Raw genomic sequence first — 27529 nt, forward strand, 5'->3', positions numbered from 1 at the left:
TCAGTCTACAATTTTTGGAACATCTTGATGATTATTTATGAACACATCCAGGTTGCTCTTTTTGCTTTTTAGACCATATCTAGTAATCTTAGACATGTTTCACATGTCTCTGTGAAAAAAATATTAACCTACACACAGATTGCGTTTTTTTTAGTGTAAGTACTGCAATACAGTATTGCCCTTAAAACTTCACTCTGTGGAAGGTTATCCTTTTTTATGAACTATAATACATTAATCACTGATAAGTTTTACATGATTCCATATTTGAGTTAGAGAATACTGTTTTTCATTGTACACTATACAGAAGAAATATCTGCATGTCACTTTTTTAGCTTTTTCATACTGCCCCACAATGAGTGGGGATGGAGGAGAATAGCCTTGTCCAGTGGAGTTTCATGAAAACATTTTTCCCAAGGGAAGAGTTTAAGACCTTGTTTTAGCTTCTAGTTATTATGCATTAGTGTTTCTTTGATTATTGTTAATAGTTCTTAGTCTATATATGGGCTCAAGTTATTCCTCCTTAAGTACTTCTAAAAACTGATACAGACTCTTCATTCTTTTTCTTTTTTTTTCTTTTTTTTTGAAGGGGGAGAGCATCTAACATACTGGTGATGATAATCCCTACTAATTTTGGAAATGACAAGGACCCTCTATCTCCCTTACATTGTATTCCACCAAGCCAACTTCATATAGCCATGGGTATTTGCTTACAAATTCAGGAGGAATAATTGTGTTTATGCGTATCCTTATAATATTCAATGTTTATGCATTTCCTTTGGTTCTGTGTTTACATTGGATAAGCATTTTCTAACAGTGTCAATGTATTTGAAAGGATTATTTTTCCCCCTTCACAGTTGTCTGCACCATAAGGGTAGAAGATGGGATGTGTCCCTTTAAGAGGTTTGGGCTTGGGAAGAATCCCTTCAGTATCGCAGAAAAGATACCTTTGGGTTGCTCATTTTTCTTCATTATAAAAGCAGCATATTTATGATATTAAAATAGGAAATTAAAAAAAATTACTCCCACTCTCACCACCCACAGAAAACACTGTTAACATTTTAGCACATACCTGCCAGTCCTTCTTACAATATATACTTAGTTGTGACATACCGTGTAACAATTTGCATCAAGCAGATTCTTTTTGCTTTAAATTTAATAAGTAGGTTACCTTATTATTTAAAACTCTTTGTAAAAATCATTTTTAATTGTTGCATAGCATGACATAATAGGAACATAATTTTGCTTAAATTTTATTTTTGGATATTTAGTTTGTTTCCAGTTTCTAATCACTATAAATACACTGTAATGTCTGCATATTTAGTTGAGAAAGCCACTTTTTAGGGATTATTTGTAGCTCAAAAACCAGTTAAGAAACCATCCTTTTACAACCTAATGTGTATATTTGTTCACATGTGTTTATTATGGACTGAGGTTCCAAGGAGAGCTCTTCTGCCCTAGAGGGCAATTGGGAAGATTAAGAAGTGGGCAAAAATCACTCTTTTTCCCAATAATTGATGCTCACTACAGATATTCTTAATTGCTTTAGATATGAAACATAGTGCCAATACATTTCATTAGCCAGACTTTTTTGCTATTAACCAGGAAGGGTTGTTACTTACACGGCAAATGAGCGGCAGCAACGAGCAGTTGTGCTCATGTTGCTGATCGCAACAGTTTTTTTCAGGTTTAAAAATGGACGGAATTGCTATAGAAAACTCTAACGGGACTTCCCTTGTGGCGCAGTGGTTACGACTCCACACTCCCAATGCAGGGGGCCCGGGTTCGATCCCTGGCCAGGGAGCTAGATCCCACATGCATGCTGCAACTAAGAGTTCGCATGCCACCACTAAAGGAGCCCATGTGCCGCAAGTAAGGAGCCAGCGAGCTGCAACTAAGACCGAGTGCCACCAAATTAAAAAAATATATATATATATACACATATATATATATATATATATATATATATACACATATATATATAAAGAACCCTAAGTTATGAGATTTCTAAACACCAAGGATTCTACAGACAGTGACTGAAAAGCTTTAGAAAAAGTAGTGCTGACATTTGGCGTGAGGCACTGGCTAGATCTCAGACAGATCTGAAACATCCCCTTCACTCCTGAGATCTGTCAGTAACTTTGCCAAAGCTACTCGTCCTGCCAGGAATGCTCTCGGTGTGCACATATCCAGACCCAGCACATTGGGCAAGACTCAGTGAAAGCCCACTTTGCCAGTCCCTCTTCGGGATGTAGGATGTCATCTTCCTGCTTTGAACAATCCACGTGGATGACTTAGTGGCGATCTGAATTCTACCTGTACTCACCATTTCCTTTGTCAAAAACTGCCCCCTTTGCAGTGTCTGCATTGTCTGGAAGCATCACAAGTGTGCTGTGTTAGAAGAGCCAGATGGCCTGGGGGTGCCAGTCACTTAATGGCACCAAAATATCCCTGGAAGTGTGGCAAATTGAAGGTAATCCACTTACCAGAATTATTCTCAGGGAGGAAACGTGTTCATAAACTGCTTCAGTGGATGGGTGACTGGTGAGAGAGCCCTCCTAATGCGCTCTAGAGTAATAGTAAATCATTGCTAAATTTCTTCTCCCCAGTAGGTGTCAGGATAATTGCAGAGCTTTTGTTTTGCTGAGTAGACCATATGCAGGAGTTTGGGACTAGAACTTACTTGCTCAGGGGAGTAGAGAAGAGGCAGACCCCTACCACCAGGGGGGCTTTTTTCCCAACAGCCTTCAGCCTCTAGTCTAAATAAATGTTCAACAGATAGTTTAAGGATATTTCAGAAGTCTTAAATCCAAATCCTTCAGAGACCAGGCATGTATATAATTCAGTCAAGCTAGATGTAAGGTAAGAGTGTAAAATTGGATCTTTGAAAAACTGGAGCAAATGCCCTATGTAGACTCATTGTAGTCCAAATTTTTAAAAATTGTATCAGCCAAGACAACAACAACGAGAACAACACCACCACACCTGTATGCTGGAGTCAGCTAGCAGGCTGCAGGGTGGGACTTTGGAAGAGTGCCATGTTAACATCTTACCCAGGGTGTCCAAAAAACCCTCTCAAGCCTGCTGGACTCTGCACACAGAAGAAGAGAACAGACCCAAAAGGACGTTTGGAGCGTGCAGTGATGTGTCTGGGCCAAGCCACGATTCTGTGTAAAGTCAAAATCTGCTGAAGGGACTTCTGAGAAGTATTCCATTAGTACACCCCTCCCTACAGCCCTATCCCCATCCTTATTTTTCCTGTTTCACTGCGTACAGGATGACTGGAGCTTCAGTAGTCACGTTGTAAGCACGAAGAAAAGAATCAGAGGATCCCAGAGCTCTTTGCCCTAACATCTATAACCTGCTGAACCCATGCCAGCAGTGGCCTCCTTCCAGGCTTCTTGTGATGTGAGAATAACCCCCTATTTGTTGAAAGCAATGTAGTAGGGTGTTCTGTTACACGCAGCTAAATGATGATACCAGGAGATACTTGGGGTGATTTCCTGGCAGGCTTCAAAAAAGAGCTGAGTCATAGGATAGTGGGATAGTGCTAAGGAAACCAGGGTTCAAGTGTATCTATTTTTATTTAATAAACACCCATATAACACCTACTGTGGGCCAGGCTCTGATCTAAGCACTTTACAAATATTAGCTCTTCTTATCCTCACTGAGAATGGTTACTATTATTATCTGCATCTTACATAAAAGGAAATGGAGACAGAGAGAAAATTAGGTAAACTGCCCAAAAAGTCACACAGCCAGCAAAGGGCAGAACTGGGATATGAAATCATGTATTTTGGGGTTTTAATCATAACACCACGCTGTGGATACTGCCAGTCAGTGCCTCTCACACCTCAGGTTTAATTCCCTTTCTGTTACTGAAGAGCCATGTGCTCTGGGTTGTGTTTTCTCATATGTTACAGTTCCCACCACCCCTCACAGGCAGCTGCCTGCTCCACCCACGCAGATATATCTGATATATCTGACAGAAATATATCATATGAGGCAGAAACAACATCTGTATCTCAGCATCTTTGTGGACATCATCGTCTGATTTATAAGGATGAGAAAATTTTAGATACGAATTCCCCAAGCCACAAATCATTTTATAATAATTTTCATAAAACTTCCATGATTGACAATCTTTTAGTTATCATTAGACCATGTCATTTAGTTTCACGGCACCAGAGGCATCTGAAGTTATCTTTTAAAAACTTGAGCTATTTTCTTTAAATGAATGCTTCATCAATACCTATTTACACTCCATGTCACCATTATCCCTTTAACATAAACTACAATTTCATCACCAGATTCATTCAATAATTATATGGTTCCATTTATTTTCCAGAATTGCATAACGATGTTCCTTTACAGTTTGCTTAAACTGATGAATTATGTTTTTCAAAATACTCTTTTCTTCTACCTTCATAAGTATTGGAAAATATATACTATGGAAAATATACTATGGAAAACAATATGGAGATTCCTCAAAAAATTAAAAATAGAACTACCATATGATCCAGCAATTCCACTCCTGAGTATTTATCCGAAAACAACCAAAAACACTAATTACAAAAGATATATGCACCTCTGTGTTCATTGCAGCATTATTTACAGTATTCAAGATATGGAAGCAACCTAAGTATCCATCAACAGATGAGTGGACAAAGAAGATGTGATATATATATATCTGGAATACTACTCAGCCATAAAAAAGAATGAAATCTTGCCATTTGTGACAACATGGATGGACCTAGAGATTCTCATACTAAGTGAAGTAAGTCAAACAGAGAAAAAAAAATCATGATATTACTTATATGTGGAATCTAAAGAAAAAAACAAATCAAATGAACAAGTATAACAAAACAGAAACAGAGTTATAGATACAGTGAACAAACAGATGGTTGCCAGAGGGGAGAGAGGTGGGGGGGAGGAAAGAAATAGCTGAGAGATATTAAGAGGTACAAACTTCCAATTACAAAATAAATTAGTCACAGGTGTGAAATGTACAGTGTGGGAAACATAGTCAATAACTATATAATATCATAACTAGACTTACTGTGGTGATCAGTTTGAAATGTATAGAAATATTGAATCACTATGTTGTGTAATAGGAACTAGCATAGTGTTGTAGGTCAATTATACTTCAAAAACAAAGAAACAAACTCACTCATAGAAAAAGAGATCAGATTTGTGGTTACCAGAGGTGGGGGGTGGGAGAGGGGAAATTGGACGAAGGTGGTCAAAAGGTAGAAACTTCCAGTAATAAGATGGATAAGCACTGAGGATGTGATGTACAACATGATAAATATAATTAACACTGCTGTATGTTATATATGAAAGTTGTGAAAAGAGTAAACCCTAAGTTCAGAAGAAAAAAATTTTTTTTCTAATTCTTTAATTTTGTATGTATATGAGATGATGGATGTTCACTAAACTTATTGTGATAATCATTTCGTGATGCATGTAAATCAAATAATTATACTGTACACCTTAAACTTACACAATGCTGTATGCCAGTTATATCTCAGTAAAACTGGAAGAAAAAATATATATATTGGCAGCCAGACATCTTTATATTGGCAGTGAGAATGATAGAATCTTCTTTTTGGATGAAAAGTTAGAGATCAACTAGTCTAAGCCTCTCATTTTATAGATGATGGAACTGAGGCTGAGGAGAGTTAAATGACTTTTTTAGTGTATTTTTTCTTTTTTTATTTTGTTTAAATTAATAGATTTTATTTTTTAGAGCAGTTTCAGGTTTATAGAAAAATGGAGCAGAAAGTATAGAGTTCTCATATATTCCCTCTCTCCCTGCCACACACAGTTTCCCCTATTATTAATATCTTACATTAGTGTGGTATTTTTGTTACAATTGATCATTATTACTAATAAAAGTCCATAGTTACATTAGGGATCACTTTTTGTGTTGTCCAGTTCTATGGGTTTGACAAATGTATGATGTCATGTATCCAGTGTTGGAAATACGTAAATTTAATGTTAATAGATGCTAAAAGGTCATCTCCTAAATCTCAACATTACTTCTGATTAAAATTCTTAGTGAGCTATGAAAGAAACAAGCTTTCTTAACTTGATAAGGAGTATTTTTCAGAAATCCAGAACAAATATGATACTTAGTAATTAAATATCAAAAATAATTACATTGAAGTCATAAATTAAAGAAATCTTTCTGCTAATACCACTATCAGTCAACAATATTCTGGAACTTCTAACCAATGAAAGAATATAAGGAAAAGAAATAAAGTATACATATTGGGAGAAAATGTACTATCACTTAACAACAATTATATAACATCCTTGGAGCAAGACCAAGAAAATTATTTGATGTATTAATAGCAACAGAAAGTAAGTACAGGGAAACAGTCAATTCAAGAGTAATATACCAAAAATCAATAACAAGTTAGAAAATGAAACAGGAGAGAAGACTCATTAAAAACACTAATAAACATACTTAGAAATAAATCCAACAAGAAAGACATAAGCCTTTAATGAAATACAAAAAGCAAAATAAAGAGTAAACATAACCATATCGGGGAAAGAGTATAAAGTGATAAATTATAATAAAGTTATTGCAACTACAATTGAAAACTAAATGTAGCATTTTCAGAACCTTGAAAAATTATTTTTAAATTTCACTTGGAAAAGAATAAATAAGTTAGAACAGCCAAGAAAAATATACAAAGGATTAATGAAATCTAGACTTGTAGTTTATTAGAACATATTACAAAAATAATAAATGTCCCAGAAGAAAATAATTTTTATGTGACGAATACCTTGCTAAATAACAGCATGATAGAAACCATAAAGAAAAAGATGAACAGAAATGATTATATAAACAAAGATAAAAGACAAATGACAAAGGAGGGAAATTTAACTCTCAAATCTGTGAGATAAAGGAAAACACTACTATGTAAAATACACAAAAAATATGAACATAAAATTCATAAAAGAATTCAGATGATCATGAAACATTTTTAAAAAAGATACTCACTTCTGAAAGCAAATTTCACTTAGACTGGTGAAGAATAAAAAGGATTAAAATTTAAAGTATTAGGTATGACCATAAGAAAATAAGCATTTTCATACATTCTTGGTGGAAAAGTATAAACTGAAATAATATTTCATCTTAGTAATTTCTCTTCTAGGAATTTACCCTACAGAAATATTGTCCCAAGTAATCAGAGGTACATGTATAATGCTGTTTCCTTCAGCAAAAACATAAACGCAATCCAAAGGTACGTGACTGAGGGACTGGTTAAATAAATTATGACAACTCCATATAACAGAGAGTGGAATACTACGCAGCTATTAAAAAGAGTGGGATGACTCTGTGTATTGATATAGAAAGATGGTCAATGTGTACTGTTAAGTTAAAAAGCTAGTGCAAATCACACACACACACACAAACACTATGATGTATTATTTGGTAGTATTTGGTAGTATGTTTACATACATGTTTGCATAAACACAGTTAAAAAGCTGGAAGGCTATATACTGCGTGTGATTAGTGGTTTTCTCTAAGGGATAGGGTGGAGAGTCTCGCTATTTTCTTCCTTTTAAATGATTTGTTTCAATGATGCTTATGTTATTTGTAATTAGAAAATCTAAAACAGAAAAACATGAAAATTAAGAAATATATGGTACAAATGGGAACTCAAAGCTAAATTTGTGCTTTAGCTCTAACTTTAAATACTTGAAGGGAAGAAAGTTTGAAAGAAAATTACTTAGGCTAGTCCTAAATCTCTGAAATCAGATAGATTTTGCAGAAATGTTTACCTTGCTCTTCCCCTGATTTTTCTGGATATTACCTGCTTCACTGATTGATGGAGAGTCCAAAGGGATTTGCCTATGAGCAGGATGCCAGTGTGTGGCGCCAGAGAGTCACCTAGCCCTAACAAAACTCAAGTGTTAGAGCAGGGTAGGATCCCCTGTCAACAAAACCAGACACCCATGCCTGCCAAACCAATAATCTGACCTATAGAGCCATTTTTAAAAATCTCTAAATACTCTTCCATTGGTCCATGCACCACCACTGAAAGACAAGTAAGATGACAGCAGTTGCTATATCAGGTAAAACCACCTGAGGCAGCTGCTAGTTTGAGCAAAAGAATTGCCCTCAGGACATGAAAACATATCTTTCATGAAGCAGGACATTGACTTGTAGGGAATAAAAAGAATATTAGAAATTAACTTGGGTAGCTCTTCTGGGACACAGACCATTTGTGATAGAAGCAGAAATTCCCTCAGAGAAAATTGCAGCAAATAGACTATAGCTACAAAATAGAGAACAGCCCAGAATACACAAATGAGCATGCCTCTTTGAACAAGTAACTGTATATCTTTACAGCATCACCTTCACGGCTAACAAATTTCATCTCCTTTACAGCTGTATAACTGTAAAGACAATTTGAAAAACAACACCACTCTTTACACTATTAAAATTTCAGCCCATATATGTACTTGTAAAAAAGGTTTAGATGAGAGGGAAATCCATACGGTAGTAAATTAATTTTATAAATTATTAGCTAGCTGACACTTTCATCTAAGTAAGAGAATCATGAATTTTTCTCAGCATTTACTTTTAGGGAGATAATAAAGTTAGGCTGTAAAAGGATTCACGACATCCTGCTGAACAATAGATGATAAAGTCCAGGCAAATAGTTACTGGCACAAACTTGTTTTTCTCCTTATAGGAAGGGAAATTTCAAGAGTAACTCTGCAAACAGAGTAATTTTTATAGAGTGAAGACAATACTGTGCAGTGAAATGTGCGTTTGACTGGGAGGTGGACCACTGGATTCAGGCCCAGTTCTGCTATTTATTAATCTGTGGAATTACATAGCTCATCTTGGGCAACCTCTCCAAACCCTAAACCTCAAGTTCTTTTTATCAAAAGATGGGATTGAACTAGATGTTTATAGTTATCAAATATAATTGTAGATTTTAACAGAATACTTCATGGTATATATATTCCAGGTTATTAATCCACAGGGAGTTGCTAAATAATGTTAGAATGTGGAGGAATCCAAAGAAGACTTATCTAAGTAAGGACTTCAAACCTATTAAAATGAAAAATAAAGACAATGGGGGGCTTCCCTGGTGGCGCTAGTGGTTGAGAATCTGTCTGCCAATGCAGGGGACACGGGTTCGAGCCCTGGTCTGGGAAGATCCCACATGCCGCGGAGCGGCTGGGCCCGTGAGCCACAATTACTGAGCCTGCGCGTCTGGAGCCTGTGCTCCGCAACAAGAGAGGCTGCGATAGTGAGAGGCCCGCGCACAGCGATGAAGAGTGGTCCCCGCTCGCCGCAACTAGAGGAAGCCCTCGCACAGAAACGTAGACCAAACACAGCCAAAAATAAATAAATAAATAAATTTATTTAAAAAAAAAAAGAAAAGAAAATGGGAATGAGGAAAAGAAGGAACAGGAGGAGGCAGAGGAGGAAAGAAAAAGGAAAGCGAGAGGTGAAGGAAAGAAGGAAAGAAGTAAGGAAGTAAATTTAGAATGATTTCAAGTTTTAATCTAATCTTTATTGGCAAAAGTTGATTCTGTTTGTCAATAATACTGTTCTTAAAATGTGCTTTTTCCAAATTAACAAAAGTATTTTTTCAAATGAGTTATTACATTTGAAGTCATAGTATATGTTTGTTTTTGATACAGTACAGAGAGTAGTACATAGGCAAATGGGCCAGTTTTTGTACATGAAATACACAAAATATATGTATAAATGTCATCTTACTGGGAAGACATTTTGAGTTGTATAATAACAAAAACACCCGGATCAAATAAATTAGAAATGCTGTTTTCTCATTGAACAGGAAAAATGTTTACAAGAAAAAGAGAAAAAAGAAGAGGAAGATGATGAGAAGCTTGATTTTTTTAAACTAAACTTTTATTTTTGAATTGTTTCAGATTTAAAGAAAAGTCATAGATAGTACAAAAGATTGCTAGATACCCTGGACCCAGTTTCTCTTACTGTTAACACTGTACATTTTATGACACATTTGTAACTAATAATATACAATTGATACATTATAATTAACTAAAGTCCATACATTATTCAGATAGCTATGATCTTTTTTTGTCCCAGGATCCCATTCAGGATGTCACGTTACCTTTAGTTGTCACGTCTCCAGATTTGAGCTTCCTGTAATTCCCAGTTCCCCACAGCTGTGCCTCCTGCCTTCCCATTTTCTAGAGCAATTCCAGCCCTGAGTCAACGACATTTAATCTGCTCTGGTCCAGCAGAAAGAAGCCTTCACCTAAAATCCCATCATCATCAAACTGACCCCATACTAAAGGTTCCTGCTGAGGTACCAAATCAGTCCCGAAGCTTTCCATGGTGCTCTGTTCCAGCAACTGATTTGCTGAGACCAAGACCCCTTTGCTTTTTATTTGATCCAGTATGAAGTGTCTTCAGCTGAACTTTGACTTCTGCATTCATGCCCTAATCACAACCTCCCTTTGGTGCCATGTTCTTAAAAGGTGGTCTTGTACCCAAACCCACTCTTGCTATGTGCCTCCGATTCTAAAGTTGGGCTTCTGCTTTAATCCAGTTCAAGACCTTTCTTAAATGACCTATCTGGATACTCTCAGAAAATGAGGAGCTTGTTTTATTCCAGGCAAATGCTCTGCCAGATATTGGAATCTTGTTCCTGAAATCAAGTCCATCCGTGGACACCTGGATCTCCTGCGGCTGGGACCCACACATTCCTTGAGACACTGGTGTCGTGTCATGGATCTCCACTCTCAACCCTGGCGTCTATCACATGAGCCAAGGACTCCCTAGATGAAGGTAATGATTTCCAGGGTCCCCCACGTACTCAATTTTCTCTGAGTAAATGCCCATGAGCTTGAACCCAGGCTACAAGCCTTAGGAGGCAGGTCAGCTTTCCCACTGGACAGAATGGGCCCTTCTGTCAGGCCTGGCTCCTCCCTGCCTGCCCTGTCCCACTGTGAGCCATTGGTCACACTGTCCAAATGAAATTCTCTTTTAACTGAACAACTAAGCAAAAAACGGGAAACTCAGTTTTTGAATGAAAAAAAATTAGGAAGATTTGGGGCTATTTCCTGACTTTATCTAAATATGTGTTAAATTCTACACTACATTTTGTGATTTTTACTAACCAAAATTATAATAGTGATTGTCTTTAACAGAGATCTTTCCCTGTTTAACACTACACAAGTCATGATTGGTAAATTTGACCAAGTAAACTATTTGCTTTAGTTCTTTTATTGGACATAAAATTGATATAATAAAAATTTGAAAATCAAATAAAAATATCTGGAAACACCAAAGCCACTGGTTATGTAAATTAAAAATTCTACTCATTTTTGGGATCCTTTTTCTAACAAGTATGTTTATTTGAAAAATCTGAACAAGTACTTTTTTCACCTAATTTCCAAAATCAGATTCAGCAGCTAACATAAACCATAATTCCTTGAACAATTTCATAGAATAGGCTGTGTCAATAAACACAATCTAGAAGGTGTTTTTCCTTATATTCCATTCATTTTAATTTATAATTAATGTCTATTATTATTCAATAAAGTTATTCTCTATTTGTAATTATTGGCACCTTTGTATTTAAGTGCTTCTGCAGTCTAGACAGGATACACTTATCTGTATGATAAATAATAGATAAATGATTAGTATGCAATTTGCTGTTAATATGATTGATGGATTCCCCATTACACTACTTCTCTTCTTATTTTAGCTCTGATGCCAGTGGCCTCTGTCACTGTATGATGCCTATAATGCCTGCATAAGAATGAATGGGGCTCCTCATGTTTCTTAAATCTGTTCTTCTTGTTTTGTCATTTCACAAAAATGGTGTTAAAAATGGAATGGTACAAAATGGAGCTTCAGATCAGGGTGTATTTTGCTCAGTTGCTACTTTGCTATATAAAATTTATTTTTCAGAGGCAGAATCTTGGGGGTATTTAGTGGGAGGTGTGAAGGAAGAGAAACTACAACAGAAGTGCCTTTTTATGGCTGGGTTTACTGAGGTGATGCAGAATGAGAGAGTGGACCTTCTCCTTCCTCCTGTGCAAGTTCACAGGGTTTGTAAAGGGTGACCAGAAGGCTGAGGCTGGGAACTTCAGGTGGACCTCAGGAAGTTTGAAAAGGCCTCTGTCAGCAAGTAAATATCCATGTATCACCCTTACTCATATTAAAATTAGAAGAAACCTAATGTATGTTTGGAAACATCCTTGCTTTATTTCTATCAAGAAAAGGACACAAAGAATAAGCTTAGAATATATAAATAATGAATATATAAATAATGAGAACAAGATTAAAATTGGAGAAAATATATTCATGATTACAAGATGTAAAGTACTAAACAAGCCCAGTGTCCAGATTCTAGTTTCTAATTCTATTCTCCAGAAAAAGGAACCAGGCTTTTTGGAGAAATGACTGATTCTAGGCCTGGACCAGGCAATACACAAGATAAGCCTGAAGCATTTTGTAGTGTTATAAAGTAGGGAAGTGTTCAACAGCAACAACAAAACCAAAGATGGAAGTATGCCAAAGGGAAACAGGAGCCAACAGAAAGAGCTCCCAGTGGCCAAAGCTGGAACCATTTGAGCAAGAAAAGATATAATGTAGTATTGAATTATAACCCAAAGTATTTAACAAATATCCATGAGTTTCTTACTGGCGTAAATAAATGAATGAATAAATAACTGCACATGCAGAAGAATTTCCAAACAGTTTATATAGATACTGCCTTCTCAAGGAGGTGGAGAATAACGTCCACCCCTTAAGTGTGGGCTTCTCATAGTGGTGCCCTACCAGAGTACAGTATGGAAAGAGGGGGAAAGAGTGACCCCACAGTTGAGAAGGCTTAAGGACACTACCTCAGCCAAGAGATCAAACTTAACATTATTAGTGATAAGTCATGTTGATAGCATGTACCTTTGATATGAGGTGATAAAAATAATACTCCTCCTCTGTGTTCTTCCTCTCCCAAATTCATAACCCCTGTCTAGTCATGAAGAAAATATCATAAAAGTACAATTTGAGGGATATTTTACAAAGTACTTGACCAATATTCCTCAAAACTGTTAAGACCGTGATAAACAAGGTAGGTCTGAGAAAGTGCCACAGTGTGGAGGATCCTTAGGAGACGTGTTAATAAATGATATCCTGGATGGGATCCTGGAACAGAAAAAGGACAATAGGTAGAATCTAAGGACATCTGAATAAAGTATGGACATTAGTAAATAATAATGTACCAACGTTGACTCATTAGTTGTGACAAATGTACTCTACTAATGTCAGGTGTTGACAGCTGGGGAAAATGGGTACAAGGCTTATGGGAACCTTCTTACAATCTTTACAATTTTCCTATAAATCTAAAAATATTCTAGAATAAAAAGTTCATTTAAAAATAAATTTAAAAAAAAATTTTAATTTTAAAAAAAGTACTAGACCACAACATCAAAGTAGATAGAAGCCCTCATTCATAGAACTCTAATAATCCAAGATTCAGACTAAAAATTACACGTAGAGCTGTTCAAAACAGAATTAATCAAGATAGCAAAAAAGTTAGGGGAAATTGGGGAAGATAAGAATAAAATCATCATATTAGGCAGCCATTTGGTGTCAATTTTTCAAAAGTATAATGGCATAGGAGAATGCATATGAAATAATATTAAATGAAAAGATGATATTAAATTATATATAGAGACTGTCATACAGAGTGAAGTAAGTCAGAGGGAGAAAAACAAATATCATATACTAACACATATATGTGGAATCTAAAAAAAAATGGTATAGATGATCTTATTTGCAAAGCAGAAATAGAGACACAGATGTAGAGAACAAAGGTATGGATACCAAGGGGGAAGCCGGGGGGTGGAATGAATTGGGAGGTGGGGATTGACACATATATACTATTGATACTATGTATAAAATAGATAACTAATGGGAACCTACTGTATAGCACAGGGAACTCTACTCAGTGCTCTGCAATGACCTAAACAGGAAGGAAATCCAAAAAAGAGGGGATATGTGTATACGTATAGCTGATTCACTTGGCTGTACAGTAGAAACAACTGTAACACAACATTGTAAAGCAACTATACTCCAGTAAAAAAAATGCAAAAACATATGAACAACACATATATCAAAATATGTGTATTTTGGTTCAAGCGTTCAGGGAGGAGGGTAATTTTAGCATTATGTTTTAAAAAACTTCAAATAGACGTACCATATGTTGCAAGCCCTGAGTCTGACTACTCAACGATATTCAAAACCCCTCTTCCTGCCTTTTCCTATTATAGAATCAGGAATTAGGAAGTCTAAAATAATCACCTATCCTGGTAGCAAGGGGTGTGCTGTGATGGAATGCAGGTAGATGTCCCTGGGGAGGCCCTTCCTGAACAAATGATGATGGTTCATGAGGAGAAAGCTTTGTGCTCTTCCTTCTCTGAATCAGCATTACTGACACATGCCCGTAAGCGCAACAGCCATCTTTCAACCCAGGGGATGCAGGCCGAATGCCAAATCTGGCAAAACTGATCAGAAGAAGACAGGCTTTCCGATGATATCATTGAGCACCTGTACCAGGCGGACTTTGACTCCTGTCTTTTTGCGGCCTGAGACAATTAGACCTCTTACTTTTGAAAACCACTGTGGTCAGATTTTTATGTTGTCTGTAGCCAGATGCAATCCTAATAGTTAGAATAAAGAAATAGGGAAACAGGGCCTGAAGGGTGTAACTTGAGGCAAACTTTCTACAGTCAATATGGAGATATGTGACAAAAACTTTTAAATTTGAATACGTACATATTTCGCCTATTTGTATTCTATGGGAAAAATTATGGATATGCATAGAGATTCAAATATATGAACACTAATTTGACCACTGTTAATAATATAAAAAAAAGAATCCATGTCCCAACAATATGTTATTTACCTAAGTATTGTAAAATGTTTACATAAATTATGGTACAATCATCCAATAGAATACTTCACAGTCATTAAAACTCAGGTTGTATAAGTTCACAGGAAAAGTTTCATAATAAATGTAAGAAGGAGTTTTTTCAAAGTAGGAGCCATCTGATTTTTAAATAAAATAATAATAATTATTGCTATATAATATTAATAGTGTATAATAATAGATACTAATATATAATATTTTATAATACATTGATATATAACATGTATGTTATATTATATAAATCTATATAACTATATGTAATAAATGTAATTGTATAATACAATGTAATTGTAAAATATATAAAAGTATAATTATAATACATGGACAGAAAAGTTTTGGGTGGCGATCATATTGCAATATATAAATGTATCAAATCAACATGCTATACACTTTAAGCTTACACAATGGCATGTGTCAATTACACCTCAAAAAACAGAAAGAAAAAAAATTGGAGGGGATTTACTAACCAAAATTATAGTAGTGGTTGTCTTTAACAGTGATTTTTATTTTTATTGTGTCACACTTCACATTTTTTACATTACATTTTTTCTACATTTTCAAGGTTTACATAGATTCTATATTACTTTTTAAACCAGAAAATATGCATATTATTTAAAAAAATTTAATCATGCTTAGAAATAGGCTGTGATATGAACGTAAATTCAATAAAGTTATTTTCAAATGGTTTGACCATAGCCTTACTCTTAATTAAATGCATTCCACCATGAGAAGAATTACTCTGCCTTGTGCTTTAGAGTCTAGAAAGCCGCAATTTGGTGTAACTAGGAAGCTGGATCTTACATGTGTTAATACACATTTCTTATGTGTTCCATGGAGTAGGGAGATAGCAGTGTTTTAAATATAGCCCTTGTAAAATCTGGAAATTTGAGTCCTAAATTTGGATTATTTGCATCTTCAATTGTGTTTCCACGAAGTCTCTTCATTCTTTGGTAATTATGTTTTCCTATATGTAAAAGGACACCTTCTATTATTAAATCAGGAGGCATTCTGGGAAAATGAGGTGTTCAGTGACACTCTACCCCTGGCAAAGGGTGAGCTGAAGTGCTTTCCTTTCACTTTCACACGTATTACCTCACTCATCTCCACAACCTCCTAAAAGGCAGATAAGCAACAGATGTTGCCATTACAAGCAATCATCAGATGAAGCAGTGGAGTAAGCAGGCGTAGTGGGATGAGGATAAGTTGATTTGCAGACCACGTGGGAGAAGATTTCAGAGCCAAGGATGAATCCAGGGTTACAGCATCAGGTAAAAATGTACTTGCTCAACATTCCAGAGAGGGAACTCCTGACTTCTCCAGGCTATTCAAGGCCATCTTCTAGGGTGGAATGAGGGACAGCAGCTCACATGACTATTTTATGAAGCAGAAAATGGCATGCTACGTGGAGAAAAACCCAGGAAGAGACCCACATTAGCACACTCTTGGTCCCCTTACAGATTTCTTAGGCTTTCCCACTTAAGAGGAGTTGCTATCAGCACAATTCAGGGGCCTGGTGAGTTCTTTGTCCCTGGCATGGCTCCGTTAACTCCAACCTGACTGGGATGGGGATAGAGGAGATTCCTTCCATCTCGACTTTAAAAAAAAAATTAAAGTAGTTCAAGAAAAACACTTAGACTAGAGGAAAGATATGGAAATGTAGAAAGGGATACAATGTACCCCTGAAAAAATTGTCAGGACTCTGCGCTCGCTCTCTCTCTCTCTATTTATGCCAACCTGGGTGGGAAAATGTGGCAGTGTACACTTTCTGAGGATTTTTTTCCATTTTTATAAAAGCCTGGAATTTTGCCTGAGTAGCTTCAGGATGTGGGCTACTCTTCAAGTATTGTTATGCCAGTTACATGCTAATCATATTAATTTTCACTCTTGTGTTGAAAAGATATATGATGTTTGAAGATTGATTAAAAATTCAGGAGAGTCATTTTGAAAACTTCTACCAAGTGAAATGGTCCATATGATAGTCATTTCTCTAAAATTGTGACTGAATTTCCCTCTTTCACAGAAATTCCAATGGAAAATGTCTTTTAGGGTCTCAATCCCATTTCTCAGTGCAGAAGAGACTGAAGTTACTCTTTTGGATTCCCGCATAGACAGGTTGTTGAACTTCACCCAGAGCTCAGCCAGGCTTTTTTGTGTTACTGCCTAACTAGTAAGTCATTTGGGACAACAAATGGCTCATTCATTGACTCTCTAAACTTAGTTCCTCTTTGCCATGCTCTGAGCCCAGAATTTTATGATGACGCAAATATTAGCTCCACAGTCCTGCTTATGACCCATGTTTGAGGCATTCTGTGCAGCACCAGCAAGATCTTGAATGGCAGTTTCATACTCTTCCCAACCCATCCTCACCTTCTGACTCCAGTATCAGTTGGATAGTATGTAAAATCCCAAGGTATGTTTCAACTGGCAAGACTGAAAGCCAACAACAATTTTGATTTTAAAGCCAATCACTTGATGAAAACCCAAGCTTCCACATGTCTTTTCTCATCTTTCTACTACCATCTATTATTCATTCCGTTTTTGAGGCTCATATTTTAAGATTGATTAAAGAGGTGGAACATGAGCTTTCATTTTCATTAATAGAGTGTTAAATTATTGCCTAATGAAAGAAGGCAGTGTTCCATAGAGAAATGTCTGACTCCAGGACTGAGACCAAAAAAGTGCAAGATAAATATGTTGTGGTACCAGAAAACAAGGAGGTGCCTAAAAGTGATGGGGAAATGTCAAAAATATACAGGAGTCAATTTGAATGGAATTTCAATGGTCAAATCTGGGACAATTTGAGCAAAAAATGAATGAACTAATAATGATTATAATGGATTAAAATCTATAGGCTAAAATAACAAGCCATGAATGCATACTGATGTAAATAGATAATTGAAACAAATAAATAAGTGGAGAGAGTGGAAAGCTCTTCCTCATGCTAGAGTTCCAACTAACAAATAGAGAAGGAAGGGTGAAAACAGAAAATCATCACTTGGCAACCAACACGGTAATAAATGTTTCAGGCAAGAATCAGCAATAGATGCCAAAATTACTGGGTGAAAAATATGATGAGAAATGGGATATTTATGTAGTCTCAAAGTATCTCTCTACAAGTTACTTATTGATTGAAATGGGAAAATAGTAACCACAGTGAAGAAACCTGGAAGATATCATCTTAACCAACTAATCAAAGTTAACATTACCAGTAATGAGACGATGATCAACAGCAGGTGTCTGCTGATGTGTTACAGTGAAGAGGACGCAATAACATTTCTGTGGAATTTTTATCCAAAATAAATAACCTGAGTTTAATCTTGAGAAAATATCAGATAAACCTAAATTTAGGAACATTTTAAAAAATAATTGACTAGCACTCTTCAAAAGTGTCGAGGGCGTGAAAGACAAAGAAAGATTGAGGGACAGTTCCAGATTAAAGGAAACTAAGAATATGTGGCAACTAAGTGTCACAGGAGATCCTGGAATGAATTGGATCCTGGACAAGAAGAATGACATTCGAAGGATAATTGATAAAAATGTGAGTAAGATTCAATGATTGTACTGACCATTGTTAATTTCTTTATTTTTATCTCTTGGTTATACATGATGTTAACTCTTGGGGAATCTGAGTGAAGTTATATGGAGAATGTGATTATTTTATAAATCTGAAATTATATGAAAATTAAGTAAAAAATTATTTTCAACGCATAAAAATGGGTTGAAAAATAATTTTACGTAGAATTTGAAGTACTTTTAGTAGTAACAATCCTGTGAGGCAGTATCGATATTTTTAAGATAAGGAAAAAGTTAAGAAAGTTGAAGTCACTTGCTGTAAGATCACAGGATTAGTGAATGTTGACTTCAAGACCTTCTGACTTTAAAGCCTTAAAAGATAAGTGCTACGTTAGAATTCAATTTCATCATATAATTATGCCATTGTTATTCTGCTTTAAAAATCACCTTTATTGAGAAATAATTTATATACAAAAATATGTACCTATTTTAACAGTACAGTTTGGTGAGTTTTGAGAGATATAGATAGCCATGTAACAACCACCACGATCAAACTATAGAACATTCTGTCAAACCCCAAAATTCCCTTATGCACCTTTGTAGTCAATTGCTGCCGTTCTCCCAGCCCCAAGCAGTCATATCTGCTCTCTGTCCATTTAAATTGAATTTGTCATTTTAAGGCCTCATATAAATGGAATCATGTGGTGTATATTCTTTTGTGTTTGACATCTCTTGCTCAGGATAATGTTTTGAAACTCATCCCTGTTGTTGACTATGTCAGTAATTTGTTATTTTTTTATAGTAGTAGTCCTTTGTACGCATATGCCACAATTTCTTTATCCATTCACCATTTGTTGATGAGCATTTGAGCTATTTACATCTTTGGTTATTATAAATAAAGTTGCAATGGACATTAATGTACAAGTCTTTTTGTGGACATGTGTTTTCATTTCTCGTGTGTAAATATCTAGAAATGGGACTTCTTGGTTGTATAGTAAGCATATGTTAACTTTATGAGAAACTGTCAAGTTGTTTTTCCACAATGGTGTACCAGTTTACATCCTATCAGCAATGAATGGAAGTTCCAATTACTACTCCCCATCCTCACCAACATGGAATCTAATCATCTGGATGCATATATCATGAGGTTTTTTTTTTAATTTAAAATTTTAATGTTTATTGATTTTTTTAAATCACAGAAATAGTGTTCTAATTGTAGAATATTTAGGAACAGTTGAAACACATTAATAAGAAAACAAACCACAAACCCCATGATCCCAACCTGTTGGAGACAACCACTTTTTTTTTTTAATGAATTTTTTTTTTTAATTACACTATACTAGGTGTGCTTTATTTATTTATTTATGGCTGTGTTGGATCTTCGTTTCTGTGCGAGGGCCTTCTCCAGTTGTGGCAAGCGGGGGCCACTCTTCACCACGGTGCGCGGGCCTCTCTCCATCGCGGCCTCTCCCGCTGCGGAGCACAGGCTCCAGATGCGCAGGCTCAGCAGTTGTGGCTCACGGGCCCATTTGCTCCGCGGCATGTGGGATCCTCCCAGACCAGAGCTCGAACCCGTGTCTCCCGCATTGGCAGGCGGACTCTCAACCACTGCGCCACCAGGGAAGCCCAACAACCACTTTTATAATTTGGGGGTTTTTCTTTTTTTTATTTTCCGATATATGTCATATATACGTATAATAAAACAGGATCATATTGTATAATAGTTTTTTTACCCTGTTATATTTTCATCAACTATATTTTCTTAGCTCTTATTTCTCTAGTAATTTGGAAGGCACAATTACAATTTTTTCTATTAGTGATTATCTTTTTGTAATTAAAAGCAGTTTGAAATATTTTTTATCAAGGTTAAGAATGTAACTGTATCTATTAGTTATCATCTGTGTAAAATGAGAAATCTTTTAGTCTTTTACTGTCCTTACTGTCTCTCCCCACTTCACAATTTTTATTGATGTAATCTGGAATTTAGATCTAAATTATTATTCTTAATTTACATTGTTAGCTTTTCTTTGAAGACATTTTTGAAATTTTCATTAAATTTACAACATTTTTGTTCATTATTTCCTCAAATAATCTTACCCTCTCCCCAAGACTCAAATATGTTAAACCACCCGGTATTGTTCCACAGGTCACTGATGCTTGATTCATGTTTAAAAAAAAAAGAAATTTTATCAGAGAGCACAGACATGCAGTGCCTATTGCCAAATATCTAAAAACATTTGTTTCATGTATTTTGTCCAGTGTTCCAGCTGTCTACGGCAGGAAGGTAAATCTGAGTTCTGTTACTCTATTAAGGCTGAATACAGAGGTCTACTATTTTTCTTCTGATTTGCTAAGTTACGTCTCACAAAGTCACTGTTTCGTAAGCCCATTTTTCCCCACACTGACCTGTGTTTCAAAGACTGCAGAGAGCTTTCTGCTTCACTTTAATGATTCAATTCCTTAGAGAGGACCTAAACAAGAAATGAGACCATATCAAGCACATGAAATAATGAATAAAACATTTAAATGCTCTCAAGGTCGAAGTGACATTAAATAAGCATAAAGATGGGCTGAATCTTTTTTTTTTTTAACATCTTTATTGGAGGAAAGCAGTCATATCTGCTCTTTATGGAGTTTATTGGAGTATAAATGCTTTACAATGATGTGTTAGTTTCTGCTTTATAACAAACTGAATCAGCTATACATATACATATATCCTCATATCTCCTCCCTCTTGCGTCTCCCTCCCATCTTCCCTATCCCACCCCTCTAGGTGGTCATAAAACACCGAGCCGAGCTCCCTGTGCTATGCAGCTGCTTCCCACTAGCTATCTATTTTACATTTGGTAATATATATAAATCCATGCCACTCTCTCACTTCGTCCCAGCTTACCCTTTCCCCTCCCCGAGTCCTCAAGTCCATTCTCTACATCTGCGTCTTTATTCCTGTCCTGCCCCTAGGTTCTTCAGAACTTTTTTTTTTTTTTTTTAGATTCCATATATATGTGTTTGCATACGGTATTTATTTTTCTCTTTCTGACTTACTTCACTCTGTATGACACACTCTAGGTCCACCCACCTCACGATAAATAACTCAATTTCATTTCTTTTTATGGCTGAGGAATATTCCATTGTATATATGTGCCACATCTTCTTTATCCATTCATCTGTTGATGGACACTTAGGTTGCTTCCATGTCCTGGCTATTGTAAATAGAGCTGCAATGAACATTGTGGTACCTGACTGTTTTTGAATTATGGTTTTCTCAGGGTATATGCCCAGTAGTGGGATTGCTGGGTCGTATGGTATTTCTATTTTTAGTTTTTTAAGGAACGTCCATACTGTTCTCCATAGTGGCTGTATCAATTTACACTCCCACCAACAGGGCAAGAGGGTTCCTTTTCTCCACACCCTCTCCAGCATTTATTGTTTGTAGATTTTTTGATGATGGCCAATCTGACTGGCGTGAGGTGATACCTCATTGTACTTTTGATTTGCATTTCTCTAATGATTAGTGATGTTGAGCATTCTTTCATGTGTTTGTTGGGAATCTATGTATCTTCTTTGGAGAAATGTCTATTTAGGTCCTCTGCCCATTTTTGGATTGGGTTGTTTGTTTTTTTGATATTGAGCTGCATGAGCTGCTTATAAATTTTGGAGATTAATCCTTTGTCCGTTGCTTCATTTGCAAATATTTTCTCCCATTCCAAGGGTTTTCTTTTCATCTTGTTTATGGTTTCCCTTGCTGTGCAAAAGCATTTAAGTTTCATTAGGTTCCATTTGTTTATTTTTTGTTTTTATTTCCATTACTCTAGGAGGTGAGTCAAAAAGGATCTTGCTGTGATTTATCTCATAGAGTGTTCTGCCTATGTTTTCCTCTAAGAGTTTGATAGTGTCTGGCCTTACATTTAGGTCTTTAATCCATTTTGAGTTTATTTTTGTGTATGGTCTTAGGGAGTGTTCTAATTTCATTCTTTTACATGTAGCTGTCCAGTTTTCCCAGCACCACTTATTGAAGAGGCTGTCTTTTCTCCATTGTATATTCTTGCCTCCTTTATCAAAAATAAGGTGACCATATGTGTGTGGGTTTATCTCTGGGCTTTCTATCCTGTTCCATTGAGCTATATTTCTGTTTTCATGCCAGTACCATACTGTCTTGATTACTGTGGCTTTGTAGTATAGTCTGAAGTCAGAGAGTCTGATTCCTCCAGCTCCCTTTTTCTTTCTCAAGATTGCTTTGGCTATTTGGGGTCTTCTGTGTTTCCATACAAATTGTGAAATTTTTTGTTCTTGTTCTGTGAAAAATACCATTGATAGTTTGATAGGGATTGCATTGAATCTGTGGATTGCTTTGGGTAGTATAATCATTTTCACAATGTTGATTCTTCCAATCTAAGAACACGGTATATCTCTCCATCTCTTTGTATCGTCTTTAATTTCTTTCATCAGTGTCTTATACTATTCTGCATACAGGTCTTTTGTTTTCTTAGGTAGGTTTATTCCTAGATATATTATTCTTTTTCTTGCAGTGGTAAATGGGAGTGTTTCCTTCATTTCTCTTTCAGATTTTTCATGATTAGTGTATAGGAATGCAAGAGATTTCTGTGCATTAATTTTGTATACTGCTACTTTACTAAATTAATTGATTAGCTCTAGTAGTCTTCTGGTAGCATCTTTAGGAATCTCTATGTATAGTATCATGTCATCTGCAAACAGTGACAGCTTTACTTCTCCTTTTCCTATTTGGATTCCTTTTATTTCTTTTTCTTCTCTGATTGCTGTGGCTAACACTTCCAAAACTATGTTGAATAATAGTGATGAGAGTGGGCAACCTTGTCTTGTTCCTGATCTTAGTGGAAATGGTTTCAGTGTTTCACCATTAAGAACAATGTTGGCTGTGGGTTTGTCATATATGGCCTTTGTTATGTTGAGGTAAGTTCCCTCTATGCCTACTTTCTGGAGGGTTTTTATCATAAATGGGTGTTGAATTCTGTCAAAAGCTTTTTCTGCATCTATTGAGATGATCATATGGTTTTTCTCCTTCAATTTGTTAATATGGTGTATCACATTGACTGATTTGTGTATATTGAAGAATCCTTGCATTCCTGGGATAAACCCCACTTGATCATGGTGTATGATCCTTTTAATGTGCTGTTGGATTCTGTTTGCTAGTATTTTATTGAGGATTTTTGCATGTATGTTCATCAGTGATATTGGTCTGTAATTTTCTTTTTTTTTGTGACATCTTTGTTTGCTTTTGGTATCAGGGTGATTGTGGCCTCGTAGAATGAGTTTGGGAGTGTTCCTCCCTCTGCTATATTTTGGAAGAGTTTTAGAAGGATAGGTGTTAGCTCTTCTCTAAATGTTTGGTAGAATTCGCCTGTGAAGCCATCTGGTCCTGGGCTTTTGTTTGTTGGAAGATTTTTAATCACAGTCTCAATTTCAGTGCTTCTGATTGGTCTGTTTATATTTTCTATTTCTTCCTGGTTCAGTCACAGAAGGCTGTGGTTTCCTAAGAATTTGTCCATTTCTTCCAGGTTGTCCGTTTTATAGGCATATAGTTGCTTGCAGTAATCTCTCATGATCCTTTGTATTTCTCCAGTGTCAGTTGTTACTTCTCCTTTATCATTTCTAATTCTATTGATTTGAGTCTTCTCCCTTTTCTTCTTGATGAGTCTGGCTAATGGTTTATCAATTTTGTTTATCTTCTCAAAGAAGCAGCTTTTAGTTTTATTGATCTTTACTATTGTTTCCTTTATTTATTTTTCATTTATTTCTGATCTGATCTTTATGATTTCTTTTCCTCTGCTAACTTTGGGGTTTCTTGGTTCTTCTTTCTCTAATTGATTTAGGTGTAAGGTTAGGTTGTTTATTTGAGATGTTTCTTGTTTCTTGAGATAGGATTGTATTGCTATAAACTTCCCTCTTAGAACTGCTTTTGCTGCATCCCATAGGTTTTGAGTTGTCGTGTTTTCATTGTCATTTGTTTCTAGGTATTTTTTGATGTCTTCTTTGATTTCTTCAGTGATCTCTTGGTTATTAAGTAGTGTATTGTTTAGTCTCCATGTCTTTGTATTTTTTACAGATTTTTTTCCTGTAATTGATATCTAGTCTCATAGCATTGTTGTCAGAAAAGATACTTGATACGATTTCAATTTTCTTAAATTTACCAAGGTTTGATTTGTGACCCAAGGTATGATCTATCCTGGAGAATGTTCCATGAGCACTTGAGAAAAAAGTGCATTCCTTTGTTTTTGGATGGAATGTCCTATAGATACCAATTAAGTACATCTTGTTTAATGTATCTTTTAAAGCTTCTGTTTCCTTATTTATTTTCATTTTGGATGATCTGTCCATAGGTGAAAGTGGGATGTTAAAGTCCCATACTATGATTGTGTTACTGTCGGTTTCCCCTTTTATGGTTGTTAGCATTTGCCTTATGTATTGAGGTGCTCCTATGTTGGGTGCATAAATATTTACAATTGTTGTATCTTCTTGGATTGATCTCTTGATCATTATGTCGTGTCCTTCTTTGTCTCTTGTAATAGTCTTTAAAGTCTATTTTGTCTGATATGAGAATTGCTACTCCAGCTTTCTTTTGATTTCCATTTGCATGGAATACCTTTTTCCATCCCCTCACTTTCAGTCTATATGTGTCCCTAGGTCTGAAGTGGGTCTCTTGTAGACAGCATATATATGGGTCTTGTTTTGGTTTCCATTCAGCCAGTCTATGTCTTTTGGTTGGAGCATTTAATCCATTTACATTTAGGGTAATTATCAATATGTATGTTCCTATTACCGTTTTCTTAATTGTTTTGGGTTTGTTATTGTAGATCTTTTCCTTCTCTTGTGTTTCCTGCCTGGAGAAGTTCCTTTAGCATTTGTTGTAGAGCTGGTTTGGTCATGCTTAGCTTTTGCTTGTCTGTAAAGGTTTTAATTTCTCCATCAAATCTGAATGAGATCCTTGCTGGATAGAGTAATCTTGGTTGTAGGGTTTTCCCTTTCATCACTTTAAATATGTCCTGCCACTCTCTTCTGTCTTGCAGAGTTTCTGCTGAAAGATCAGCTGTTAACCTTATGGGGATTCCTTTGTATGTTATTTGTTGTTTTTCCCTTGCTGCTTTTAATATTTTTTCTTTGTATTTATTTTTTGATAGTTTGATTACTATGTGTCTTGGCGTGTTTCTCCTTGGATTTATCCTGTATGGGACTCTCTGCACTTCCTGTACTTGACTATTTCCTTTCCCATATTAGGGACGTTTTCAACTATAATCTCTTCAAATATTTTATCAGTCCCTTTCTTTTTCTCTTCTTCTTCTGGGACCCCTATAATTCAAATGTTGGTGCATTTAATATTGTCCCAGAGGTCTCTAAGACTGTCCTCAATTCTGTTCATTCTTTTTTCTTTATTCTGCTCTACAGTAGTTATTTCCACTATTTTATCTTCCAGGTCACTTATCCGTTCTCTGCCTCAGTTATTCTACTATTGATTCCTTCTAGAGAATTTTTAATTTCATTTATTGTGTTGTTCATCTTTGTCTGTTTGCTCTTTAGTTCGTCTAAGTCCTTGTTAAACATTTCTTGTATTTTCTCCATTCTATTTTCAAGATTTTGGATCATTCTTACTGTCATTACTCTGAATTCTTTTTCACATAGACTTCATATTTTGTCTTCATTTGTTTGGTCTGGTGGGTTTTTACCTTGCTCCTTCATCTGCTGGGTGTTTCTCTGTCTCCTCATTTTGCTTAACTCACTGTGTTTGGGGTCTCCTTTTTGCAGGCTGCTGGTTCGTAGTTCCCGTTGTTTTTTGGTGTCTGCCCCCAGTGGCTATGGTTGGTTCAGTGGGTTGTGTAGGCTTCCTGGTGGAGGGGACTAGTACCTGTGTTCTGGTGGATGAGACTGGATCTTGTCTTTCTGGTTGGCAGGACCACGTCCGGTGGTGTGTGTGGGGGTGTCTGTGACCTTATTATGATTTTAGGCAGCCTCTCTGCTAATGCTTCGGGTTGTGTTCTTGTCTTGCTAGTTGTTTGGCATAGGGTGTCCAGCACTGTAGCTTGCTGATCGTTGAGTGGAGCTGGGTCTTAGCATTGAGATGGAGATCTCTGGGAGAGTTTTCACCATTTGATAGTATGTGGAGCCTGGAGGTCTCTGGTGGACCAATGTCCTGAACTCGGCTCTCCTACCTCAGAGGCACAGGCCTGACACCCAGCCAGAGCACCAAGACCCTGTCAGCCACACGGCTCAGAAGAAAAGGAGAAAAAAAGAAAAGAAGAAGGAAAAAAATAAAATAAAATAAAATAAATTATTAAAATAAAAAATAATTATTAAAAATAAAAAAATTAAAAAGTAATTAAAAAACAGAAAAAAGAAAGAAAGAAGAGAGCAACCAAACCAAAAAACAAATCCACCAATGATAACAAGGGCTAAAAACTATACTAAAAAAAACCCAAAACTGACAGAACCCTAGGACAAATGGTAAAAACAATGCTATACAGACAAAATCACACAAAGAAGCATACACATACACACTCACAAAAGGAGAAAAAGGAAAAATATATATATATATCATTGTTCCCAAAGTCCACCCCCCAAATTGTGGGATGATTCGTTGTCTATTCAGGTATTCCACAGATGCAGGGTACATCAAGTTGATGGTGGAGATTTCATACGCTGCTCCTGAGGCTGCTGGGAGAGATTTCCCTTTCTCTTCTTTGTTCGCACAGCTCCCGGGGTTCAGTTTTGGGTTTGGCCCCGCCTCTGCATGTAGGTCGCCTGAGGGCGTCTGTTCTTCGCTCAGACGGGACGGGGTTAAAGGGGCAGCTGATTCGGGAGCTCTGGCTCACTCAGGCTGGGGCGAGGCGGGGGTACGGATGCGGGGCGAGCCTGCAGTGGCAGAGGCCAGCGTGACGTTGCAACGGCCTGAGGAGCGCCGAACGTTCTCCCGGGGAAGTTGTCCCTGGATCACGGGACCCTGGCAGTGGCGGGCTGCACCGGCTCCCAGGAGGGGCGGTGTGGAGAGTGACCTGTGCTCGCACACAGGCTTCTTGGTGGCG

The 27529-nt window shown here is 36.4% G+C and overlaps 1 long non-coding RNA gene across 1 annotated transcript in view; it reads right to left on the reverse strand.

Moving 5' to 3' along the window:
* Window positions 1–27280, reverse strand: part of LOC309667029 — a 416481-nt gene extending 389201 nt beyond the window's left edge. The window contains exon 1 of the long non-coding RNA XR_014267491.1: window positions 21527–27280. This is a non-coding gene — a long non-coding RNA (uncharacterized lncRNA). The remainder of the gene's footprint in view (window positions 1–21526) is intronic.
* Window positions 27281–27529: the final 249 nt, after the last annotated feature.

This window comes from Balaenoptera physalus (assembly GCF_965194825.1).
Source record: "Balaenoptera physalus genome assembly, chromosome: 9".
Classification (NCBI taxonomy): Eukaryota; Metazoa; Chordata; class Mammalia; order Artiodactyla; family Balaenopteridae; genus Balaenoptera; species Balaenoptera physalus.